The 11,222-nt window shown below is 44.9% G+C and overlaps 1 long non-coding RNA gene across 1 annotated transcript in view; it reads left to right on the top strand.

Moving 5' to 3' along the window:
• Nucleotides 1–968: 968 nt before the first annotated feature.
• Nucleotides 969–11,222, top strand: part of LOC130281972 (uncharacterized) — a 35,021-nt gene continuing 24,767 nt past the window's right edge. Inside the window, exon 1 of the long non-coding RNA XR_008846184.1 lies at nucleotides 969–1,099. This is a non-coding gene — a long non-coding RNA (uncharacterized LOC130281972). The remainder of the gene's footprint in view (nucleotides 1,100–11,222) is intronic.

Below are 11,222 nucleotides of genomic sequence, written 5' to 3'. Positions count from 1 at the left end.
CACTCTAAATAGGTGGCCTTGACGTGGCGAGTGGGTTTGTACCTTTTGATCAAAATATATACTAACAACCTGTTAGTTTTTGAATTTATGCTGAGAAGCAAATAGATCAAAATAAAATATGTAGATGTGCGACCATGTCTGTCTCTTCTACCTGAATTCACTACTTTATAGTGTACCCTGATGCTGAAGGAAAGCCGCATAACGGGCTGGTGCAGATACTGTGACGAAACCTCAGCTGTGATCCACAGGCCCGAGGTTTCGTCACAGTAGCTGCACCAGACCCAAAGTCTGTCAGGGCATACTGGGAGTTGTAGTTTTGCAACAGCTGGAGGCACACTCTGAAAAAATACAACTTTACAGTGTACCCCGATGCTTAAGGGAAGCCGCACAACAGGGGCTGGTAAGGATACTGTGCCGAAACCTCAGCAGTGTGGATGTCGGGGACATGAGGCGCACATACTTTCACCCCCTCGCACCCAACACCCAGGTCTCCACCATCTCCTCTCTCTCCTCCCCAGACACCAACCACCCCCCCCCCACCCCTCACCTGCCAGCGCTGGTATTTTTTTTTTTAGAAAAATCCGTAAAACGAATTTATGCAGAATTTAGCAGAATAAATCATAAAAACATAAAAAAATAAATAAATTAAAAAGTCACAGCATTACAGGACATGACGGGCAGATTTCATCGCAAACGGGGGAGATTTATCTAAACCTGCACAGAGGAAACATTGACCAGTTGCCCATAGCAACCAATCAGATTGCTTCTTTCATTTCTAAAGAGGCCTATGCAAAAGTGAAAGAAGCGATCTGATTGGTTGCTATGGGCAACTGGGCAACATTTCCTCTACACAGGTTTGGATAAATCTCCCCCAACTTCTGGGAAATTTCTGGAACTTTTTGTGCATTTTTTTGTTTATTATACAGACAGCAGATCGAGGCGTCTTCTCACTGATTCTGTTCCTCTCCGAGGGGTGTTTTTGCAGCAGTTCAGGGGCCCCACAGGACACTCAACCCTCGTCAACTTCTCTTCTGGGGCCTCGGGCTCTAACCTTTGCTCCCTCCGGGGGATATTACCATTATTAACACCTGAGATGCTGGTCAGTATAACCTGAGCTCTTGAGTCGTACTATGGCCGCAATTTCACTGTATGCTCATACATGGGAACAATGTTGTGGATCTGTGATATAGATGACACAATGATGGCAGATAAATAGTGCCGCCATGTACCGGATCCGCGTTACACATGTGTCCATGATATGACCATAAGAGTGGGAAGAGGAGGAGGAGGAGGAAGAGGAGGAAGAGGAGGAGAAGGAGGAGGAAAAGGAGGAGGAAAAGGAGGAGGAGAAGGAAGAGGAGGAGGAAGAGAAGGAAGAGGAAGAGGATGATAAGGATGGGAAGGAGGAGGAGAAGGAAGAGGAGGATGAGGAGAAGGAGGAGAAGGGAAGGAAAGAGGAAGAGAAGGAAGAGGAGGAGGAGGAGGGGAGGGAAGAGAAGGAAGAGGAGGAGGAGGAGGAGAAGGAGGAAGAGAAGGAAGAGGAGGAGGAGGAGAAGGGGAGGGAAGAGGAAGAGGAGAAGGAGGAAGAGAAGGAAGAGGAGGAGGAGGAGGGGAAGGAGGAAGAGAAGGAATAGGAGGATGAGGAGGAGAAGGGGGAAAAGAAGGAAGAGGAGGAAGGGGGAGAAGAAGGAACAGGAGGAGGAGAAAGAGAAGAGGAAGGATGAGGAGGAAGAGGAGAAGGATGAAAAGGAGGAGGAAGAAATGGAGGAGGAGACGGAAAAGGAGGAGGAGGTAAAGGAATAAAGGAAGAGGAGGAATAGGAGAATAATGAGGAAGATAAGTAAAAAAAAAAAGGAGGAGGAGGAGGGAGTCTTGCTGGTTACTGGTGCCTGGTTATTATATACATTAAATATTTTACTGGTAAATAATGAAATATAAGTAGAGGATCATGATCAGTGTGTAATATCAGAGATGGGAGCTGCTCTGCACTCGTTTCTGTATACTCTCAATATAAATATAGACACGTCTCCCCATAACCCCAATATTCCTATAGACACGTCTCCCCATAACCCCAATATTCCTATAATCACATCTTCCCATGACCCCAATATTCCTATAGACACTTCTCCCCATCACCCCAATATTCCTATAATCACGTCTTCTCATTGCACAATATTCCTATAGACATGTGTCTCCATCACCCCAATATGATGAGGACTCCCTCTTGCCCCCTGACTCCTTCTCCTAGGTCTCCTCCAGTCTGGTCCTTACCCCTGAGCTCGGAGTTCCTACTCTTTAATCTGGAGATTCACTAAGATTAAGATCATCACTATGATCAGGTGAGGGTCATACCCCTGGCTTTACCCATCACCCTCCTCATCTTCACACATTGTTCCAGGTTTAACCCTATCTGACATATTACAATTGGTGCCCCCCTCCCCCAGTATCTGCCCAGCACTGCCCTGTGGGGGGGGGGGGGGGTAATCGGACACAGCGTGGCTCATCTCACCTTCTGTGAAGTTACACTGTACGTAATGTTACATGACAAGAACAGCAAAGATACAGTCAATGCCATCCGTAGGACTAAATTATCTCCCATCCCCGAACAGATGGGGCCACGCAGGGCCTCGGGGGCCCCACTATCCTATAATTATACCTACTACTATGGTAACAAAAACCTCAACACTTCAGCCTTCTAGAAGCAGGAGACCATGTACATCCATCTCCCTGTCCACACCGCACAGTCCCAGGATACACTGTCCCAGAAATATTTCTGTTTACTTTTAGTACATCCTACATGCATGCTCTCAGATGGTACCTTCTATCTGTATGCTCTCAGAGAGTGCCCCAACATATACTGTGGAGCCACTGGGGTGCAAGGTATACTTATCACTTTGTGACGCCAGGGCACCGTTAACCTATACAAGGTCCGAGGTGGAGACAGCTTTTCCTGGGTCAGACACGGGGATAATAAACACACCCATGTCTGATTACGGATAACTGTCTTTTACTGAACAGGTGCAGATGGTATTACACACAGTACGGAGCAGAGTAGAAGGGATGCAGTGTGACCCCTTGGGAGCCCTGTTGCCTTGCTGGGACTTATGTTGCTTTTCAACCACTTGAATAATGCTGACTTGAGATTAGAGACTGTAGATATCCCATGCAGACTAAGGTTCTGACAAGGTCCAATCACTATCACCGCCAAGGCTTGACTCACCACCGTACGACGGAACACTTGCAGAATGGCGGGGCTGACTTGAGAAGATATTTTCTTAGGCTTCCCTCAGTATTCACAACAGACAACTTCCTCCTCCTTTCCACACTTGAGCTCAGCATACACCAGTGACTAGCACTGAACTGGGGCAACTCATCCCCCCCCTTACACTATATAATGACCAATTTAGGGGTTCCCATTGGGCAGGCATTTTCACAAAACTGGGGCAAAGGTTTCTGCAGTAATATCCGGAAGTATTTCTTTACTGAGAGAGTAGTGGATGCATGGAATAGTCTTCCTGCAGAAGTGGTCGCTGCAAATACAGTGAAGGAGTTTAAGCATGTATGGGATAAGCATAAGGCTATCCTCCATATAAGATAGGGCCAGGGAGTATTGATAACATTCAGATTATTGGGCAGACTAGATGGGCAAAATGGTTCTCATCTGCCGACGCATTCTATTAGAGATTCGGCCGATTTGCCGAATTAAAAAAAAAATAAAATCAGTTTGATCCGAATTTATTTGTGGGGAATCTATATTAAAAACAGCTATTTCTGGACTACAAAGAGCCTCAATAGGGGTGCAGAACACTTTGCTTTGTTCTAACACGCATATGGAGTGTGCTGGCGTAGTGAAATAATACTGTTATTCAGTATGACATGCAGATTACAGGCATCTGAATGGCACAGCCTGGAGTTGGCAGAAGCATGAAGAGACCATTGAAATGTAAGATTTTTAAATTTAAAATTTTTTAATTGAAATTGAGGATTTTGAAATTGAAATTTTAACTCCCAAGTTTTAGTGCCCTGGGTACTGGCGTGTGGGTACAAAGGAACAAATTTAACAAGAAGTCACATGTCACATGGCAGCACAATGACAGAGCCTGGAGGTGGCATCAGTATGAGGAGACCATATAGTGGCTGAATGACTGAATTCGCTTTTGGCAGCATGGGGAGACCATTTAGTGGCTGAATGGCACAGCCTGGAGTTGGCTGAAGTATGAGAAGAGACCATATAGTGACTGAATGAGACAGCCTGGAGGTGGCATCAGTATGAGGAGACCATATAGTGGCTGAATGACTGAATTCATTTTTGGCAGCATGGGGAGACCATTTAGTGGCTGAATGGCACAGCCTGGATTTGGCTGAAGCATGAGGAGTCCATATAGTGTCTGAATGGCACAGCCTGGAGGTGGCTGAAGCATGAGGAGACCATATAGTGGCTGAATGGCACAGCCTGGATTTGGCTAACGGATGAGGAGACCATATAGTGTCTGAATGGCAAAGCCTGGAGGTAGCTGAAGCATAAGGAGACCATATAGTGGCTGAATGGCACATCCTGGATTTGGATGAAGCATGAGGAGACCATATAGTGGCTGAATGGAACAGCCTGGAGGTGGCTGAATCATGAGGAGACCATATAGTGACTGAATGGCACAGCCTGGATTTGACTGAAGCATGAGGAGACCATATAGTGTCTGAATGGCACAGCCTGGATTTGGCTGAAGCATGAGGAGACCATATAGTGGCTGAATGACACAGCGTGGAGGTGTTGGCAGCATGAGGAGACCATATAGTGTCTGAATGGCACAGCCTGGAGATAGATGAAGCATAAGGAGACCATATAGTGTCTGAATGGCACAGCCTGGAGGTGGCTGAAGCGTGAGGAGACCATATAGTGGCTGAATGGCACAGCCTGGAGTTTGTGGCTGAAGCATGAGGAGACCATATAGTGGCTGAATGGCACAGCCTGGAGTTTGTGGCTGAAGCATGAGGAGACCATATAGTGGCTGAATGGCACAGCCTGGAGTTTGTGGCAGCATCAGGAGACCATATAATATACAGCCTGTAGTTGGCGGCAGATGAGGAGACAATAGGACCTCACAATCTCTAAGAATAAAGGATCAATTTTGAAATTTCCATTGAAGATGTATGGTACCTAGTGCTACCATAAACATTACCTAGTGCTACCATAAACATATATAGGTAATGTCCTTGGCCCAGCAGCATCACTAAACCGTGGACATGCTGAATGACACAGACTGGAGCTGGCTGAAGCATCAGTAAACCATATATTGGATGAATGGCTCAGCCTGGAGGTGGCTGAAGCATCAGTAAAACATATATTGGATGAATGGCACAGCCTGGAGGTGGCTGAAGCATCTGTAAACCATATATTGGATGAATGGCAGCTCCTGGAGGCGGCTGAAGCATGTCTAAACCATATATTGGATGAATGGCACAGCCTGGAGGTGGCTGAAGCATCAGTAAACCAGATGTTGGATGAATGCCACAGCCTGGAGGTGGCTGAAACATCTGTAAACCATACATTGGATGAATGGCACTGCCTGGAGGTGGCTGAAGCATGTCTAAACCATATATTGGATGAATGTCACAGCCTGGAGGTGGCTGAAGCATCAGTAAACCATACATTGGATGAATGGCACAGCCTGGAGGTGGCTGAAGCATCAGTAAACCATATATTGGATGAATGACACAGCCTGGAGGTGTTGGCAGCATGAGGAGACAATGTAGTTGCTGAGTGACACAACCTGGAGCTGGCAGCAGCATGAGCAGAAGCTAGGGCTTCACAATCCCTAAGATTGAAAGTACCGTAAATTTTTTTAGGTCCAGGCCCAGCAGCATCAGTAAACCATATATTGGCTGAATGACACAGCCTGGAGGTGGCTGAAGCATGAGGAGACCATATAGTGCCTGAATAACACAGCCTGGAGTTGGCTGAAGCATGAGAAGAGACCATATAATGGCTGAATGAGACAGCCTGGAGGTGGCAGCAGCAGCATCAGGAGTCCTGAAAGTGACCCGGTGACAGTGTGGTGCGGTAGGTGGCAATACTAGTACCCGGTGACGAAGGTGGGTGAAAAAAGATCTGATGTGGAGGAATGTTTGTAACTGGGGAGCAGCGCCTTAAATCTGTTTGGCACTATCCATATTTGAAAAAATATAGTATGTAGAATGATTTTGCTGACCTACAAGGGGTCATATCATCTCCCAGCATCATTTTTGGGGGTCAAAACCTGTTGACCCCCAAACAGACAGACCAGATGATACAGCCAACACGTGTGATTACCACCTTCGATCATGCATCTCCTATGATACGAGGAATACTTGAGAAACATTGGAGAATTCTACGGATGGATCCTGATCTAAGGGACACAGTATCGGACAAACCCCAGATTACATATGGGAGAGGTAGGAATATAGGGGATTTAGTAACACATAGCCATCTCCCCCCCATACCATCTAAAAGGAGCACTTGGCTTAATAAAACCTATAGTTGGTAACTTTCCCTGTGGTCATTGCAAGGCGTGCCCTAACATGATGAAAACTAAAGAAATTCTCAACGAGAGGACAGGTAAAATACATACCATTCGTAGCTTCATTAACTGTAGCACTTGTGGCATAATTTACTTGCCAATTTGCCCATGCCATAAAAGATACATAGGCAAAACATTCCGGCCTTTTAAGAAAAGAGTGTTAGAACATCTGGGAGATGTCAGAAACAATAGAGATACCTCCCTGGCTCGCCATATGAATTCCGTACATAGTGGCTGTTATGATCATCTTATGTTCATTTCATTAGAACAAATTCATCCATCTCCAAGAGGGGGTGATTTTGATAAATTATTGCTTCAGAAGGAGTGCAGACTTATATACGAAATGGGTACGATGGAACCTATAGGTCTTAATGACCAATTAAGTTTTGCTCCCTTTTTATAGGTCTGGCCATGTGGGGATGATACCGGCTATGGTGACCAATAGGCAGTGAGTGGAGATCTTAGTAGATCTATCAGCTAGTGTCACCAAATTAGTAAGGGAGTGACAGGACAAGTAGGAGGTTCGAGAGCGGGGTCCTCCCTTATTAGGGTGATAACACTGCCTAGGGATCAGGGCGTCAGTCAGCATAGGGTAAGATCAGGTTCCCTAGGCCCAGTTAACTGCCACTCCATCTTTCCCTGACAGTCTCCCCAACTGTATCATCCCCACTTTGTTAGGTCAATACCTGAATTGTATCTTCCTCCCTATACATTTTTATCTATTATTTCTTAGTTGGCTAATTACACAATTTTTCTTAGTTGGCTAATTATATATATTCTGGTCTGTTTTGGAGGTTTACAGATATCCCCTTAAGAGTAGGGGCATTCTCTGGAAACGATAGTGAACTGTAATAGGGGCCTCACAACCCCTTGTCTTTTTGTTCAAGGGGGAAAAAAAAGGGGGGGGGGTTGTAGGCAAGAGCCATTATGTAGGGAATACCGTTCATAATCCCTTTGAGAAAGGTACATCAGTGGATTTGTCCGGGTTGTTTCCAAAGATGGAGGGACTCAGTGCCTGTATTATTTAATTAGGCACCTTAGCGTCCCGGTCCTATCCACTGATGTTTATTTATTTCTAAATATAATATCTACCCCTCCAAGATGTATTCCGTATGACTCTAACATTAAAACCTCACCTCTCCACCATATAGGGCCATTTAGAGGTGCTTAGTGATAGAGAATTTATACATATTTGGGTAGCATCTCTTAATAAGCTCCATTTTTAGGCCGGTTAGTATCCTAGCATTTGATCATAATTGGTGCCGGTCACCGAGGAGTTAATGCACTTACTCCTCTAGCCGTAAATCACATTCTAACATACCTGGCCCCGAATACAGAAGTGACGAGCGGTACTTAGTCCCGCCTCCTATGGGCGTCAGAGAGAGGCGGGGACGGACTACGTCACTCTGGGGTGCCAGGATATGACGCCAGACGCCAAGGATCCCGGCAAGGTAGCGCATAGAAGCCGGTCGGACTGCTACTGGCTCCCCGCCATTGCGGGTTTGCGCACCTACCGGGATCCTGTAATTGGCGGTTACATCAGCGGACTGTGAGTAGCGAGTGGCGGCGATACCGCTATTCTTTTGCAGGTGCCGCGCAGCAACTCCTTACAGGGATATGTGTTGTATTCTTTCTTTAGGTACTGGGAGACGGACCACGGACTGTGAGTGAGAGCCCTATACATGAAAGGATATTATACTGTACCTGATCATATGGGCTGACTGGCTTTATGTATCTTTTTTATAGGTTATCTCCTTTGGATCCGCTGTAATTACAACCCGCATAGTGGCACCTAGTATCGGGGTGCCACATGTAGATCAATTACACCCGCATAGTAGCACAGGGGTGCTACACGCATCTACTTATGTTAATATATTGAGTGACGCCATTGTTATCTCTTTATCTCACACATTTCCACATTGTTGAGACTTTCTATATATGTGAAGTTCTCCTGATGACGCTCTAGATTAGGGCAGAAACGCGTAGAGAACGTTATATATTTGAGAACGGTATATATTTATACAAATCCACCGGATTGGTGGCGCTCTGAATACTGGTAAATCCACCATACGGGTGGTAACCCTGAGTGGATCCTGTGTATTAGTTTTTAAGATGGTATTGGTTCACTATCACGACAGTGATGTATTTTAAATATATATATTAAAAGTTATATTTTAGTAGCACTCCCCTCACACTTTTTCTTCAAAAGTTTTTTTTGACTATCCATATTTGTGAAGTGTTGGGGTGGCACCATGGTCAATCTACTCTCATGCATCAGGCATATGTGGTATGCCTTGGGCGGTGTAGGGTAGTTGGGGTGTTGCTGTAGTATATGAGGGGTTAATTTAACCCTTGTCACTCGTGACGCCAGAGTGAGGGTTAAAACTCTGAGGTAATGCTGGGCCTATCGCCACCCTTCCCAAGAGCGATAGGTGAATGTAGAATAACGGATTGTCCACAACCGGTGCTGAACTGAAAAACTTGTAGAAACTTTACTGAAGATTTTCTGTACATGCAGTAACAGTCCAGATAACAGAGTCTATATTCAGCACGGCGATGACTGACAGTCGGTTGGGACCGGTAAGCTCTCTTTGGAGTAGGAGAATTGGATTGCATAGATCCGCTGGATTTAGGGGTTGGCTTAGGTTTAGTGATCTTGCGAAGATTTCGGAGAATTGTAATAACTCACAATTTGGATTATGGCCGAGGCCGCAAGGCTTTGGCCTAGTGGTTGCCGATGACAGATCCTACCTCATCAGCAGCCCACGAGGAAAAGAGAGATTAATGGCTGCAGCTCCCTTATCTGGGCAGGGGCTGAACTGTTTTAGATTGGTCCATATCAGCTGTCACGTCACTCACCGTTACATAGGATTGTGGGTGATCACCTGACTAGAACCACCAAAGGTCCTTTAGCAAACCATAGAGTTCTGTGATCCAAGTTACATGACCCGTAGGTCCTGCGATGCTAACAAGGTAGGCATCTTAAATATACATATTTACACTTTTATTTACAGTAATTTTAGCTAACTGAGGTGTGACGAGGGGTTAACTAAAGAAGAGAACCCCCATTGTTCCTAGGGACTCTCACTTTGGGGACCCCACCACAAGGTACGGTATGAAATACGGTACCGGGACACCACAAACCCCCTTACTTAAAACAAGTCGACCCCGACGCCTGTCCCCTAAGGCAGAGGGACTAGGACTAGGACAGGATTACTAACCAAAATACACATCCTGACAAAATCTGAGTAAACATTAGACACCTTTAACTTTTCTAGACATTTTCTTTTTACTATGACTAGCATTCTGACTAGACAATTATGAAGCTTACTAGACATTATGCAGCTATCTAGACAATTATGAAGCTTACTAGACATTATGAAGCTATCTAGACATTTAGTTTCTAGCTCCTTAGACATTTATATAGCTCTCTCTATACATTTGTGAGGCTAACTGGACATTTATGCAGCTCTCTATACATTTTACTTCAAGCTGACTAAACATTTTTGAAATCTCACCACATTTTCTTTTGTTTTGCCATGATGAGTCACCTGTTAGTACACAAAGTTATATTGGCTTGCCTGAGGCTATATACCAATAAATTTAGCTGTTAGGGTCTATCGGCTACACGCTACTTACCCCTAGAACACAACAGAATAACCTTACCTAGGTTACCTTTAGAAATATGTGTTTAATTTTAGCACGCAAGAGCATCTACTGGCCAGGTAGAGCATCTCACACACGTAATAAAGAGAAGAAAGATTAGTGTACCTAACAGTGGCAGGAATTGAATATTGATAGGCTACAATTCCTAAAGTGTTTCTTGAGTGTGAGATATTTTTATTTTACTTTGTGTATTGAAGAAGACTGAGACAAGTACATTTAAGTGAGCTATTTGAGGTACTATGTGTGCAAGTACTGCTTAGTAGTCAGTCATGATACCTTAAGGGTAGTTTCTGATGACTCAAGTCCCGGGAGCTGTGCAGTTCCTATGGGGATATTCTCCCGTCATGCACAGCTCCCGGGACGTGACATCATCATTGAGCAGTTAGACAGAAAACTTCAGAAGCTAATAACTATTGGAAGGATTAAGATTTTTTAATAGAAGTAATTTACAAATCTGTTTAACTTTCCGGAGCCAGTTGATATACCGTATATAAAAAAAGGTTTTGCCTGGAATACCCCTTTAACTCTCCAACAAGGTTCAGGCGCATAAACCTGATAAGTGGCATTTTTGGCAAGAAAGTCTTATAAATAGATATATACACAAAACAGACGTGTAAGGATCTGCAGTGCACCTACACTAGGAGTCTATGGGAAACACGGCTTTACCACAATAAGCCGGGCACAAAACGTACAAATCTCCTACTGACTAGGAGTCTCTTGACCTGATGGTCAGGCACAAAGCTTAATGGTTACGTTGCTGAACTTGGAACTGGAACAGTCTTAGCACAGTCCTGCTAGGCACAATTTCTTGAACTTGGTTACTGGAAAACAAAAGTGGTTAGCAAAGAAAAGCAGCAGTCATTACTTTACAGTCCTTCAAAAGACATTCTTCCGAACTCTTCTTGTTCCTCTTGTAGACCCCCTAGCCCTTCCAACATCAGGGGCTGGCTGGGAGTTAATATAACTCTCCCACACCACATTGGTGAGAGTAGAATGTGTAAC

Source organism: Hyla sarda, chromosome 7 (genome assembly GCF_029499605.1).
Source record: "Hyla sarda isolate aHylSar1 chromosome 7, aHylSar1.hap1, whole genome shotgun sequence".
In the NCBI taxonomy this organism is placed as follows: domain Eukaryota; kingdom Metazoa; phylum Chordata; class Amphibia; order Anura; family Hylidae; genus Hyla; species Hyla sarda.
Note: the sequence above shows the minus strand (reverse complement) of the source record. Positions and strands in the feature narration are given on the sequence as shown.